This window comes from Zalophus californianus, chromosome 2 (genome assembly GCF_009762305.2).
Source record: "Zalophus californianus isolate mZalCal1 chromosome 2, mZalCal1.pri.v2, whole genome shotgun sequence".
NCBI lineage: Eukaryota > Metazoa > Chordata > Mammalia > Carnivora > Otariidae > Zalophus > Zalophus californianus.
Window position 1 is genome coordinate 154,941,468 of NC_045596.1, and position 13,152 is coordinate 154,954,619.

General features: G+C 37.7%; 1 protein-coding gene across 2 annotated transcripts in view; it reads right to left on the reverse strand.

Annotated features, from left to right (window-relative positions):
* The window catches only part of PPP2R2A (protein phosphatase 2 regulatory subunit Balpha), an 83,474-nt gene that overhangs the window by 55,817 nt on the left and 14,505 nt on the right, over nucleotides 1–13,152 (reverse strand). The window lies entirely within an intron of this gene.

Consider the following 13,152-nt stretch of genomic DNA (forward strand, 5'->3'; position numbering starts at 1 on the left):
TGAAGTTGCACCCTTACCTTACACTACCTACAAAAAGGGCGCCTGAGTGGCTCAGTTGGTTAAGCAACTGCCTTCGGCTCAGGTCATGATCCTGGAGTCCCGGGATGGAGTCCCGCATCCGACTCCCTGCTCAGCAGGGAGTCTGCTTCTCCCTCGGACCCTCCCCCGTCTCATGCTCTCTATCTCAATCTCTCGCTCAAATAAATAAATAAAATCTTAAAAAAAATTAAAAAAAAAAAACTTAAAATGGATCACAGACCTAAACATAAGGCCTAAAACTTTTATAAGAAAATAGGGAAGAGGGCTCATGCCATTAGATTTGGCAATGATTTCCTGGCTAGGATGCTAAGAAAAAGAGGCCAAAGAAAAAAATAGATAAATTGAACACCATCAAAATTAAAACCTCTTTGTGCATCAAAGGACAAAAGTAAAAAGACAACTCATGGAATGAGTTAAAATATGTGCAAATCATATATCTGATAAGGAATTATATCCAGACTATATAAAGAACTCCTACAACTCAACAATAAAAAAAAAAATCAAACCAATTTAAAAACAGGCAAAAGACTTGAAAATACATTTCTCTTAAGGAAGATACACAAAAATACGTAAGCTTTGTAACATAACCAGTCATCAAGGAAATATAAATCAAAACCACACTGAAACACCACTTCACAGCCATTAGCATGACTATTATCAAAAACAAAAACAGAAAATAATGTTGAGGATGTGAGGAAATTAAAACCCATGTACACTGCTGGTGAAAGGTAAAATAAAATGGAGCAGCTACTGTGGAACAATATGGTGGTTTCTCAGAAAGTTAAACATAGAATCATCTTATGATTCAGCAATTACAATTCTGGATATATACCCAAATGAATTCAAAGCAAGGACTTGAACAGATATTGGAACACCACGTTAATAGCAGCATTATTCATGACAGCCAAAAGGTGAAAACAATCCATGGATCAACAGATGAATGGATAAACAAAGTGGTATTAAATACAACGGAGGAAGGAAATGGACACATTCTGTAACATGGATAAGCTCTGAGCACTGTTATGGACTGAATGTTCTTTTTTCACCTTCCCCATTCTATATTTGTATCTTTTTTCTCTTACAGTGAGAACCTCAGTTCCCAAATCTGTAGCTAACTTTTGACAGAATATGAAGGTGAAAATAACTTGGATCTCTGATGAAATAAGCCCCAAATTCACGCTGAAATCCTAACCCTCAGTGTGATATGAGGATGTGGGGCCTCTGGGAGGCAATTAGGTCATGAGGGTAGAGCCCTCAGGAATGGGTTTAGTGCCATTCTAGAAAAGATCCCAAAGAGCTCTCTCACCTCTTCTGCCATGTGAGGATGCAGTGAGAAGCCAGCTCCGGTCAGATACACAATCTTCAGATACACATTCTGCCGGCGCCTTGAATGGGGGTTTTCCACAACTGTGAGAAATACTGTTACGGCAGCCTGAACAGACTCAGACAAGGACATTATGCTATGTAAAATAAGCCAGTCTACAAGAGGACAAATATATAACTGCACTTTTATGAGGTACCTAAAGCAGTCAAATTCAAAGAGACAGAAACTAGACTGGGAGTTGCCTGGAGCTGGGCAAGGGGAAAATGGGAAGTTACTGTTAAATGGGTATGAAGTTTCTGTTTGTAAGATAAAAAGTTTGGGGGGATGGATGGCAGCGGTGGTTTGCACAATGTGCACATACTTAATCCAATAAACTGTACACTGAAAGATGGTTACAACAGTAAATCTTATGTATATTTTATCACAATAAAAAATTATGTTATCTCCCATAAGAAATCCCAAGATAGGGCAATTAAATGCAGGGTTACTTAATGCAATGGCTTATTTCATCAAAGATCCAGGTTCTTTTCATCCTCATATTTGGACAAAAGATAGCTACAGATTTGGGAACCGAGGTTTCTACTCTAAGAGAAAAAAGATACAAATACAGAGTGGGGAAGGTAAAAAAATAACTCTGTGGTAGTGAATCGAAATTGGCAGATCAGTACAAACTAATATGTTACAAATTTCATCACAAATTATTTTAATTACATACGAAAGCAGGTAGAAGAGAAAACTCCCGGCCACTCTTGTTTCATCCATAAAACCATCCCGTATTATTTTGTGCATATCCCAGATACCTAATTATTTCACCCATAAAATTTTCAAAGGTATCTTTACAAGACAGTACCATTTTTAAAATAACCAAACACCATTACACCTGGGAAAACAAAACATAGTACTTCCTTAATATCAAATATCCAGTATACTGCATACATTCAAATTTCTAATTCTTATGTAAAAAAAAATTTTTAGCTGTCTGAATTACAATCCAATAAGATTTTCCATCTACAATTGACTGATATATTTTTTAAGTTTTTTTCTCACCTATAGGTTCCCCTTCTGTTTTTTCTTGCAACTTATCTTTTGAAGAAACAAAGTACTGTAGTTCATCCTGTATGAACTCATAAATTAAAAACAAAACGGCAAAATCCTTTTAATTTCATAGCTCTGTCTAGGAAAACAAAATGACATTCCAGTAGTTAGAAACACACTTTGCACACAAAATGGTTTCTAAACACCAATCCCTACTAAAAGAACCCAAGACTTCTTATGATTCCAAGTCTTGGGCAGAAAAATTACAATCTGAAACACCTCTTGTCAGAAAAATAGGGAGTGATCGAAGACTGACTGAGACATGTAAACGGGGCAAAGGAAGGACTTGATGGGTGTCTCTCACAGATCAAATTTAGGACAATCTGAGCAACAGAAGGAACAGTGGCATTTACAGACTGGGTGACATTAATAGATTAACACACAGAGTAACCTAGGAGTCCACAATGATACCATAAAGGAGAGGAAGAGTTGGAAGATTAGGAAATCACCATTCTGCATCCACCCATGCAATAACGAACTGCCTCAGGCAAGGACCATTAGTGAATTCTTATTAATTACAAAGATGAAAAAAGTTTCTTGAGAGATGTGGCACATAAGTGATCGAACTAAGACTCATCAATAATGGGACAAATTTACATAATTTGATGCACCAGGAAGTATGCATTATGTTTTGCTAAAAATGTTTAACCTGGATTTTATTATGAGGGAAACAGTTGGTGAAATCCAGAAAGTATGATATTTTAGATAACAAGCTTTGACTCTTCAAAATTAATAGAATGTTTTGACTGAATCCTGGATTGGAAAAAAAAAAACTTTAAGGGTAGTTTTTGAGCCACTTGGGGAAGTTTAAATATGAACTGTGCAACAGAGAACATTTCTGAATTAATGTGAAATTTCTCGGGTATGATAATGTTATTGTGTTTGTGTAAGAGAATACTTAAGAGATTAATGCTAAGTTATTTAGGGATAAAGCATATGCTGTTTCCAACATATTTTCAAAAGATTTGGGAACAGAAGTGCAGGTGTAAGTATAAGAGGAGAGAGAAAGCAAATGTGCCAAAATGTTTATAACTGGTGAATATAATTAAAGCACAGTTATGAGGCACCTGGGCGGCTCGGTTGGTAAGCGTTTGACTCTTAATTCTGGCTCAGGTCATGATCTCTGGGTGAGAGTAGCTCAACCATCAGCAGGGAGTTTGCTTGACTCTTTCTCCCTTTCCCTCCCCACCCGTGCACGTGATCTCTCTCTCTCTAAATTAAATAAATACATCTTTATTTTTTTAACAAGATTTTTAAAATTTATTTGAGAGAGTGCAATCACGACGCGGGGGGAGGAGTAGAGGGAGAAGCTGACTCCCCTCTGAGCAGGGAAGCTGATGCAGGACTCCATTCCAGGACCCTGGGATCATGACCTGAGCCAAAGGCAGATGCCCAACCTAACTGAGCCACCCAGGCGCCCCAATAAATACATCTTAAAAAAAAAAAAAAAAAAAAAGGCAGCTCTCTCTTCCTTGGGTTTCTTTTTAAAGCCTTTTCAAAGCCTGTCATGGAACCACCCCCCTCCCCTGGCTTCTCCCCCCAGCAAAGAGCTCTTTATTATTTCATTGTATAGATCTAGTATTATCTGTCTGACCTGATTTCATATTTAGCTTGGTCCTAAAACCATGAATACACCTACAATGAGAGAGGAAAAAAAAAATGTCAGACGACTTTTCCCACCTAACCAGCAGGAAAACCAAGATCTAAGCTGGCATGTTTCTCCCAAACCATCACTGAGAGAGAAAATCTCCCCTACTCTAACTAGGCTATATATAAGGGCACTGGTAATTGGGGAAAGATTCTTGCCTTTCAAAAAGGAGATGTAAGCCTATTCCATCCCCCATCAAACAAGACACAACCAAAGCAAAGTTGAAGACTTTAACTGTTATTATTCTGTTACTACTCTAGAACCTACCCCATTCTGTATTAACCAACATTTTATCTCACAATGAAAGTTGCAGTAATATTTTTATTTTTTAATTTCCTGAAGAAAATACCTTATGTTAGGTATAGATGAGGGAGGAAGGAAACAGCAATGCACTAAGGATCAAAGGCCTGAGTAAAAGTTCTAAAAATTACTAGCTATAGCAAAGACTAACTGTCCCTGCAAATGGCCATGTCTCCCTTTTCTCCTCTTAATAAAAAAAGGTACCCTGGTACCCCTTTCCTCCCCAGCAAAACCACAGTTTTAAAGGAAATTAGAGGTTACATTTCTTGGGCTCTCCTAAGGCCATGTGACCAAATTCTGAACAATGGGATATGAGTGTAAAATTTCCATGTCACATCCTTAATAAGAAGCTACTTGTCCTCCTTGCTTGTCTCCCTGCTGTGGGCTGAACATAGATGTCAGTCAGATCCGATCATGTAGACAAGAGCATAGTAAACACCAAGACAGAAGAAACCTGGGATGCTGGAAAATCTCTGGCTTATCCACTTTGGACTGCTCTCTACCACTGGAGAATTACATGAGTGAGAAATCAGCTAACTCTCAGAACCACTGTATGGGTCTTTTACAGCAGCTTGGCCCATAATAGCTTGTATGACTCTGGGTACTTCTTTGGGCCTCATTTTCCTGGTTTACCCAAAACTGGGAAGAATGATATCAGTACTATAACTTCTTCTTTAGTTTAATGTATTTTCTATTTTTTTTAAAAAAGGATGTATATTTAGTAAAATTAAAAATTGAAGTTTCAAATATTTTAAAATGGGATGACATGTGAAAACACCTTGTACAGTTTACCTACCCATTCAACAAATGACTACAAAATGCCCACTAAGTGCCAGATACTGTTATGTGCCTCAAACTATTCAAAATGCTAACAATAAAGTGGTAAAACAAAAGAAAGAAGCAGTTCATTCCTTCATAGGTGAAACTTAAAATGTGAGAGGAAGCCTACAATAAGCAAGCAAACAATAAGTTAACAAGATTATTCCAAATAATAGCAAGGTTATTTGAAAAAGAGGGAAAAAAGCAGATAGCACTGAGTTGTCTAGGGTTGGGAGGGTAATCAGTTTACACAGGGCTACACAAAAAATCTAGGTGATATTACAGGTTAAAAAGGGCAAGTTCGAGGCCTTCAGCAAGAACAAGATGGTGTTTGCTCACGGACCACCAGGAAAGCCCCAGTGGCTTGGTGCTACTAGTGAGCAAAGGGGAGAGAGAGAAGATCAAAAGCAGGGAGAGGCAGTATGGTATTAAGTGTACAGATATTATATTACTAATATCAGGGGATGAGTGCTCCTCATGAAAAAGCAGGGGAAAAACAATTACTCCCTTAATTCTACGTGTTTGTTTCAGGAACCCAATAGAAAATTATGACCTTAGCTGCCCTGCAATCAATAAGTGACTATAATCATACATTCTACTTATAAATGTCTTTACTTGGGGATAAATGTTTTAATTAATTAAAAGTGATTTTAGGAATAGAAATAAAACTTAAACTCATTTGAATCCAATAAAGCTAACACTTTCTCTGATTATTTTAAATATGTGAACAAATTTCACATATGCACTCAGTCAACAGGTATTTCAGGAGTACCTACTAGGTATGCCAGACACGGCCGCAAGCAATTTATTAACATAAAGACCCACTCCTTGTAGAGTTTAATAAATCAGAATATATTTCAAAGTTTAAAAATGGTAATAAATTTTTTAAAACCTCACTGCTTTTGGCTGATTCCTTAAAGGTGCCTAAAGTTTAGGTTTTAAAAATCCAGGTCACTATCTTTTAATTTTTGTCATTATTGCTATCCTTGAGGGAAAGAATTCCACAACTTTCCAAAGCTTAGTATATTAAAAACAATAGTACACAACCTTAGAATTTAGATCTAAGAAAGCAATCTTCTACTTTTATATAGAAAAACAGAAATATGAATTCTGTGAATTCTCCTGTTTTTTGGTAGACAAAGCAATTATCAAGTGTTTTGGAACACGAAGAAAATAGTACTAGAAACATTTTATTGATACACTTGTTAAACACAGAAATCCAAAACTCAGTTCTCTCTCCCCTCTCGATCCCACTAAAATGACAATAAATGAATAAAACAGTTTAAGACAATAAGAACAAAGGAGCATGCAGGGAAAGAGCAGAAGGAAGACAACAACGAATGTGCTGGAAAATAGAAACCAGGTAACTTACAAAATAAAAGCATATGGAAGGGGTTGCCAAGCAGAGGCAAGCAGACTCACCTGGCAGACCCTGTGAAGGTCAGGAAAGGACAACAGTGAGGAATGGGGCTCAAAACATGGCTACTGGTTAAAACCTCTGTATAAGATGCAGGGAAACCCCACTCTCAAGGAAGAACTACTTTACTTTCTTTTTTAAAGATTTTATTTATTTATTTGAGAGAGAGAGAATGAGAGATAGAAAGCACGAGAGGGAAGAGGGTCAGAGGGAGCAGCAGACTCCCTGCTGAGCAGGAAGCCCGATGTGGGACTCGATCCCGGGACTCCAGGATCATGACCTGAGCCGAAGGCAGTCGCTTAACCAACTGAGCCACCCAGGCGCCCAGAACTACTTTACTTTCTGAAGTAGCCGGACCAGAGAAAAAAAGAGTTTGAGCTATGGCTGATGGTGAAGTCCCAAACTGAAAACAAGATTAAGGGGGAGGACACATACTAAAAAATGAGCAGCTCAACGCTCTGACCGCACCACCCTGAGATCAAGACCTATTAGTTCCTCATTCTGAAATGCTATTGACAACCAAGGATCACCAGACACTGCAGTATGCTGACACAAAAAAGAAACTCAAAAGAAATGGAATGCCAAGACCAGAAAATTTTTTTAAAGCTAATCTTCTCAAAAAAGAAAGGTTGCTGAAAAACAAACAAAAGAGTTCTTAAAAACATAACTGGAAATGTAAAAATCGGTGAAAGAGTTGGAAACAAAACTGAAGAATTCTCCTAGAACATAGAACAAAATGTAGAGAAGAAAAAAAATTGGAGGATCTATGCAAAAAGCCCAAATACCATGTAATAGGAAATCTGGAAAGAACAAATAAAACAGAGAAGGAAAAAAACTGAAGGAAATGAATCCACAAGTTGAAAGAGCCGAATGAGGGCTAACTCAGCATCAAGGCACATCATCTAGAGTAAACAGAGTGGCATTAGGCTTCTCAAATGCAACAATGGACACCAGTAGACAAAAAAAATGACTTCCAAATTTTGAGGAAAAATTATTTCCAATTACCAACCAAACCTTGAAGTGGGGAAGTAGGATAAAGTCATCCTTTCTGGGGTGCCTGGGCGGCTCAGTCAGTTAAGCATCTGCCTTCGGCTCAGGTCATGATCCCAGGGTCCTGGGATCGAGCCCCACATCGGGCTCCCTGCTCAGTGGAGAGCCTGCTTCTCCTCTCTCTCTTGAATAAATAAAATCCTAAAAAAAAAAAAAAAAAAAAAAAAAAAAAAAAAAAAAGACCTCTTTTCCAGGCAGGCAAGACCTCAGAAACTGTACCCACCCATGAAATCTTTCTCACGAAATACTGATGCTGTGCACCACTAAAATGAGGGAGCAAACCAAAAGAGGAAAAGATACAGGATCCAGGAATAAAGAGATCCAACACAGAAGAAGCAGAAAGAATTCCCACGATGGTGAAGTAAAAATAAGAATGAAGGAAAATCCAAGGACAAAAGCTATGCAATAAACTTAGAAAAAAGCCAGGCCAGACTGAAGGATAGAGCTCAAGGCAAAAGTGAAACTGATAGAATATTTGATGTACTTCAATATACTCACAGGAGATTTAGTTACCTGTCTGAAAAATCTGATAATTTAGTGACAGAGTCACAGAAAACAAAGCAAATCACTTTAGACTGAAACATGATGGAGAATTCCAGAAAGTGGGGTGGGTGTGCGTTATCGGATTCTTTTGACCATGTAGAAAATTATATTGAAAGGTGCACAAAGAAAACAGTGATGACAGATTAAAAGACGATAACAACTGAAAAACAAGGTAATTATTAACTCCAGAGAAAATAATGTCATAGCAGAAAGGATACAATCATAATTCAATACCTAGCAGAGTGAACAATATACAGACATAAGATTTTATTTAAGATTTTCTATAGTTTCCTATGGCAACTGTACGAATTACCACAAATTTGTTGGTGGCTTAACAGTACACAGATTTATTCAAAGTTCTGGAAGCCAGAAGTCCAAAATCAGTTTCACTGGACTCAAGGTATCAGCTTGGCTAACTCCTTCCAGAGGCTCCAAGGAAGAACATGGTTACTGTCTTAACTTCGGGAGGCAACCTGCATTCCTCAGCTTATGACCCTTTCTCTGCATCACTCCAACCTCTTGGTTCTGGTATCACATCTACTACTTCCTCCTTAGATCTTTCCTCCCTCTTTTCCTTGTAAGGATCCTTGTAATTACATTTAGGGCCTAGGATAATCCAAAATAATCTCCCTATGTCAAAATCCTTAATTTAATCACATCTTTGCTCCCTTTCCATATAAGGCAAATTCACTTGTTCTGGGGATTAGGATGTGGATCTCTGAGGGGTAGTGGAGGACATTATTCAGTCTACCACAACCCTGAATGGTTTAAACAATAACAACAGTAGAGGCATCAACCTTCAGCTCAGGTCATGATCCCAGGGTCCTGAGACGGAGACCCACTTCACTTTCTCTGTTCAGCAGGGAGCCTGCTTCTCCCCCTCCCTCTGCCTGCCACTTGTGCTCTGTCAAATAAATAAATAAAATCTTAAAAAAAAAAAATCACAGTACAGCAATATTGAGAAAATAGAAGAGGGGCAGAACATAATTCAACTCTTAGCTACCATTTACATCTGAGGACATCTAAAATTGATTAACAGCTGTATGAACATACTGTTTAGAAATAGGAAAATAAACCAGAAGAAACCAGCTGGAAGTCTGGGGAAGGGGACTTAAGGGTGGTTACAGGTGAGGAAGACAGAAAACTGTCACTTTTCCTCATAAGCATTTTGAAATTACTGACTTGTACTATGTACATAAGCTACAGAGAAAAAATGAAAATCAACTTAAAAATAAAACTAAGATTAGGTGGTTGGGGAGGGAGAGAAATCCTGATTGGGAGACCGAAAAGGTACCTCCGAGGCTAACGAAGCCAAGAGAAAATCACAAATATGAAAATTAAAAAGTTAATGATTTATACTTACTAAAAATCTGTATTAGTATTAGAGATTATAGAACAACCAATTTAGGAGTGAAGACTTTATTTCCTAAATTCATCTTTTTCACAGCACTAAGACAATCTATTTAAAAAGATTTTTTTTACTAGCAAAAGCAAACCTTTAAGTATACTGAGATATTGGTCTGAACTAAATTTGAAATACAAACACAAATTTAATCTAACAATTAGGGGTGGCTAACAAGTAGCACACTATGATGCAAGCTGCTCTTTTAACAGCTAGTACAAAGCTCCCCAGGAGGTGTTTATTCATTTATTGAACAAATGTTAAATGATGTGAGAACAGCACAATGAATCTATTCAGTTTGTCAGAAATGCTGAGTAAAAGAATTAAGATACTACCCTACCTGTTCTCCCTTCCCCGAGAAAAGGCTATAAACTGCCTCTTCCCTCTAAGTGTAGACTGCAGACCAAGACAGCAGCAGTAGCAGCAACATGACCATCCCTGGAGCGAATTAGAAAAGCAAAATCATAGGTTCCGCCCCAGATCTACAAGCAGAATCATAATCTGCATTTTAACAAGATTTCAGGGAAATCCATAAGCACATAAAGCTTGAGAAGTATTGGTATCCAGCTAATACAATTCTTTTGACAAAATAAAACACAGTGCACTTCTGAATAAGGAATCAAAGAGAAAAATAAGGGTGTTCATCGGTACAATAAAATGTGCTTTCTCTTCAGACTCCTGTAAAATCTTTTATGGGCTCTACATATATTCATCAGCCTACTCAAGTCTGGTAAAGGACTCAGATCATCATAGAACATCACAGAAACAGAAAACAGTGCCACCGAGGGGAGGAAGAACAGGGCTTTTTTTTTTAAGAACCTCTGCAGTTTAGGGTCAATACTTCTAATGGAATTTTTCTGAGATCACACTTTCAGGTGCTCCCAATCTCCACTCCTACCAGCTAGGGGAAAATGAAACTCTTAGTATGAAGGATGCTTTGGCTCTAGCATATGTTGAAAGCCCCGCCACTGATGTGGAGTATCCAATCAAAGGAAAGAGCAAAACCATGGAGGGACTTGAGAACAGGAAAATGAAACAAAAAAAACTGAAGAACAAGCTTGAACTTTTACTGTAAATTAATCAAAGTGCCAGACCCCAGCCTAACTCAAATTCTGCTGAAACTAATCTTCCTACTTCTGTCTTTGGATTCTCCAAACTCCTAACTCAACTAAGCTAAAGCTATATTCATTAATGCAACATGTACTTATTGAAAGTGCCTATAACCTGCCCCAAATCTCAAAAACTAGATGATCTTGATTTGTGGACTCGAAAGGCATTTATTCTGTTAACTGTTAATCTATTATTTCTGTTAATCAAGCATTAAATAAGTAACTGCACCAACTAAATTTTCTGAGCACTAAGTGTATGCCAAAACTAAGCACTCATGTATATTTAATCCTTTAAATAACAATGCAAGTACTATTAATTATCCCCATTTGTAGATAAAACTAACAAATAATAGTTCTCAAATGTTTTTTTCTTACCCTCTGCCTGTCAAAAACAAAATCACTTCATTAAAAAGACTTTGCCATCTACTCTAGACCCAAATTATTTCTTTGAGCTTCCATATGACTTTCCTCAGCTATGATGATGGGAAGGGGGAGAGGTTTAGCCATTACAAATGAGTAAGAAAAGCACCCACAAAGAGCAACAAAGGACATGAACAGAATCTACATACTTAAACATGCTCAAACAAGTTAAGTGGAAAAGATTTTACTGAATGGCAATATTGTGCTAGACACAGTCAACAGGTCAGGAAATAGGTCCTCCTATTCATTGTTGGAGGAAGTGAAAACCCACACCAACTTTCTAAGGCAATTTAGTAATACATTCTTTAAGCCATAAAAAAAGGTCACATCTTTTGACCAATTACTCCACTTCTAGAAATATATCCTAAAGTAATAAGATTCTTTAGGATATGATGAACACAAGGATGTTCATCATAAATTTACAATAGCAAAAACTATAAAAATTAAAATGCCCAAATTAAGTACAAAAGCCATTTATCTTCTTAGATGTTAACTGGGGGGGAAAAAGCACATGTAATGCTAGTTTTTAAAATATACATTCACAGGGCACCTGGGTGGCTCAGCTGGTTAAGCGACTGCCTTGGGCTCAGGTCATGATCCTGGAGTCCCAGGATCGAGTCCCGCATTGGGCTCCCTCCCTGCTCGGCAGGCAGTCTGCTTCTCCCTCTGACCCTAACCCCTCTGATGTGCTCTCTCTCTCATTCTCTCTCTCAAATAAATGAATAAAATCTTTAAATAAAATAAAATAAAATATACATTCACAGCAGAAAAAGGACAGATCTAAGTCAAAATGTTAACAGATGTTACCTAAAAATGGTGAGATTATGTGTGACTTTATTTTTGTTGTTGTTTACTTATGGTAGTTTTTTTTTTTTTTTAAGATTTTATTTATTTATTTGACAGAGAGAGACACAGCAAGAGAGGGAACACAAGCAGGGGGAATGGGAGAGGGAGAAGCAGGCTTCCCGCTGATCAGGGAGCCCGATGTGGGGCTTGATCCCAGGACCCTGGGATCATGACCTGAGCGGAAGGCAGACACTTAACGACTGAGCCACCCAGGCACCCCTGCTTAATGGTAGTTCTAAAGTCAGAAGAACCAAGGCTCAGCCTCTGGCTCCCCCACTTACCGCTGTGTGACCCTGATCAAGTTACTTTAATTCTTGATTTCCTTATCTACGAAATGAAAATAATAATACCACCTATCCTCAGAGGCTGGCTGTGAAGATTAAATGATAACGCATGCAAAACACTAACACTGATTGGCAGTTAGCTAAGTTAATTGAGCACTTATTTTTTAAATGATTTTTTTTATTTTAGAGAGACAGAGGGAGTGTGCACATGCAAGCACAGGGGTGATGGGCAGAGGGAGAGGGAGTGAGAGTCTTAAAGCAGACTCCGCCCTGAACCCAACACAGGGCTTAATCCCACAATCCCAAGATCATGACATAAGCCGAAACCAAGAGTCTTGGATGCTTAACCAAGTGTACCACCCAGGAGCCCAGCACTTACTTTTAAAATATATGTTTATGTTTGTATTGAATTATTTTTCCTTAAATAATAAAAACCCTTAATATTAACAGATTATCACATAACAAAAATTTAATGAAGCTGTATTGTCATCAACTTGAGCAGTGTAAAAATCGTGACATTTTGGCATTTTACACAAGGTTAACAAAATTTCCAAGCAATCTGGTCGAGAATTAGAGATGGTGGACATATGAACAAAAGGAGCTACATTATTTACTGAATAACAAAGACTCAGAAGGAGAGAGGGAAAAAAAAAAAAGACACATTAGGTCTTTAGGATCTAGCCTACTTTATGATGTCTAGTTTAGTTCTAAATAATCACCGAAAAAAAGACCTAGTCACTTCAGACATCACATCAGGAGCAATTAAGATTCAAATGGAGAAAACTCAAGGTCTAGTTTAATGAAGGGATATGACAAAGACTTCGGGTATCAATGAACCCAAATTGTTATTTTTTTT